Source organism: Arachis ipaensis, chromosome B07, assembly GCF_000816755.2.
Source record: "Arachis ipaensis cultivar K30076 chromosome B07, Araip1.1, whole genome shotgun sequence".
Classification (NCBI taxonomy): domain Eukaryota; kingdom Viridiplantae; phylum Streptophyta; class Magnoliopsida; order Fabales; family Fabaceae; genus Arachis; species Arachis ipaensis.
In genome coordinates this window covers 37,127,374-37,130,404 of record NC_029791.2, presented here as the reverse complement: position 1 = coordinate 37,130,404, position 3,031 = coordinate 37,127,374, and positions in this window count along the sequence as shown.

Sequence of the window (3,031 nt, the reverse complement as noted above, 5' to 3'; positions counted from 1 at the left end):
AATCAATCTTATTTTTGTTATTGAAATTAAAAAAGATAAGTTGCTGAACGTAATAATTAATTTGTTAAAGAGAAGAGGTAATATATAATTGTATATTATTTTTAAATGACAGGTCCTCTCAGTTGTCGTATGTCCATTTCGATTTTTTTTTGTGATCATCCATATTGCTAGGTTCTTTGGTTCGTGACATGGAGCTATTCCAGTTACTCAATAAATTCTTATATAATCAAAGTCTAGGTTATATCATCATATATCCTTGTTATAACAATATTAATAGAAGATAAATGGATAAATATTAAATAAGTCATATTTTTCATATATAACAATAACTAATATCACATATTATAACTTATAAAATTATAATACTTTGAGAAGTGACGTATAGACAACTTAAATATTAATAAATCTCTCTCATTAACCAAAGGCATAAATTTCTCTCTCTCACAAAAAGAAACAACCGAAGCCATGCAGGGAGGATTTTTGTTAATTTTCCAACTTTTCGAGCCCGATTTCTTGTGATCTGTAACTCCAATAAAAAATCTAATCTGATAAAAGTGTTCGTATCCTCATTCTCTACACGTTAGCGTTACTTTCATCCGGTAGAAGTTGACGGTGACGTAACTCCTCTTCCCCTTGAGTTCGGCCAATTGGAATTCTAAGAAGTACAGACGATTTCTGAATTGTGAGTGTTGGTCAATTTGGTGTTGCTTATTAAATTGAAATGTGATTTGAGTTTATGAATTGGGTTTGAATTGAGATCATGTTTGATGCTGAAATATATGGTTATGGAAATGGATGCTAACTGATTTTGGTATTAGTGATGGTGAATAGATGCTGATGAAGGACTGGTAAAAATACGCAAGAAGGTGATTTTGGTTAGTATTAAATGTTAAACGAGTATGGTCGAAGGGATTTGTAAAGTCTGAATAAAGAAATGAATTTCCTTTAATTTCAAAAGCAAAAGATTTGAAACGGGCTAATTTTATTGAAATACAAAGAGGCTTAGCTTTAAAGAAAATGGTTTGATTCTATTTGATATTTTGAATGGTGTGAATATAGAAAATAATTTGTTACTTGGAAATGTTTTGAAAAGGGTTTAAAAGGTGGTTAGGTTGGGACCCTTGAAAGGTGGCAAAACCCAAATTTTAGAAAAAATGCTGTCAAATTTTTATAAAAATTCTAAGACTTTATTTAAAGTATTATTTAAAAGCAAATCTAATTTAAGAATATTACTTGATTTCGATTTATTACGAAAAGAATTCTATTTTCAAACCGATTTATTAAGAAAAGTATAATGTTTTAAACTCAATTTTTTGAGAAGGAATTTTGCTTTAAGTTATGTTTTGGGTTCGGTTTGATAAGAAAGAAAAGAAGAAGAAGAACGAAAAGTAAAGGAAAGAAAGATAATTAAAGGAATCTCTGCCACAAGAGAGTAGAGAATAAAGATTAAAGAATATATTAACTAAAAGGATCTCTGCCACAGGAGAGTAGAGAACAAAGATTAAAGGAATATATTAATTAATGAAATGACTGCCACAGGAGAGCAGATGTGACATTGTTTGGGCTTTAGTGCCAAATATAAAGTGGGACACCCACACACTGAGAACTGTTTTCCAGATGTACGGTTACTGATTTGGAAAGTCACACTGTATGCGGCCTAGCTATACGACTTATAAGCACACTGTATGCATCTGAAAAGCCATATCTGAGACTCGTGCTTTGGTAATGTCGGGAGCGGGTAGGCAACCGACACATGAGCTCATGGCTTGCATTAGGAATAGACATGCATCAGGTTATTTGCACATTTATATTTGGTTGTATTTTCTTGTATTACTTCTCTGTGATTGTGCTGTTTGACTTGTTTGTATGTTGGTTTGAATCCCTTACTTGTGTTGTTAGTTCACGGATGTATTGAGATGAGATGTTGTGGTTGAAAAATGATTATGTGGCTGAGAGATGGTTAGTATGACTAATTTTGTGATTAAAATCTGTTTTGAGTTTAGAAATTTAAAGAAAAGTAATTATTTATCTAAAGTAGAAATAAAAGTATTTCCAAAGGTTTAACGAAATAGTTTTACTAAGTAAGTTAACTATTTGCATTAAATTCATTACTTTTACGGCATTTTCATTCCCTACTGAGAACGTGTGGTTTATTCTCACCCCAAAATCTTCCACCCTTTCAGTGACAGGTTCGAAGATTTAGTATGAAGCTGCGGACGATTAGTAGATTTACTTGTGATACCTGTTGTTTTTATAGAGTTCCCTCGTCCTTGTTGCTTTAGCTTTTATTTTGTCTAGAGGGATAGGTATTGTCTTCAAGTTTTATATTGAATTCATTTGTATAGCATTTATTATTATTAATAATTGTGTGATTTTAATTACTAAAAATAATTTCTTGGTATTTTCTTATAAACTGAAACGCGATATCGACGTAAAGGCTCAATATTAAATAGATATATAATAAAGAAAATCAGGTTCGTAACGCCTTACTTTTGGTACGATCATAACGTGCTAAAAGTTAGGGTGTTATATTACCAAAAGTGAGGCGTTACTAACCTGTTTTCCTTATTTACTATTTAATATTGAGCCTTTAGTTTGATTTCGCGTTTCAATTTTTAAGAAAAGCCGGAAAATTTTGTTTCTATTAATTAAAACCACATTTCAAATATCTTCAAATAATAATAATCACATAATTATTAATAATAATAAATATTATACAAAAGGATTCAAATGAATCTCAGATACAATTCCTATCCTTTTGTATAAAATAAGAGCTTAATAACAAAGGCGAGGGAATTCTATGAAAGCAACTCAACGCATAAACTTAACTCAAATAAGACTAATAATCGCTCGCAGCTTCAAACTGAGTCTTCGAACCCGTGTCACTGAAAAGAGGGGAGACTTTGGGGTGAGAACAAACCACACATTCTCAATAGGGAATAAAAATGCCATAAAAGTAGTGAAATAAAATACAAATAATTAACTTTACTAAAAAAAACTATATTTCTATCAAATCTTTTTAAAAATACTT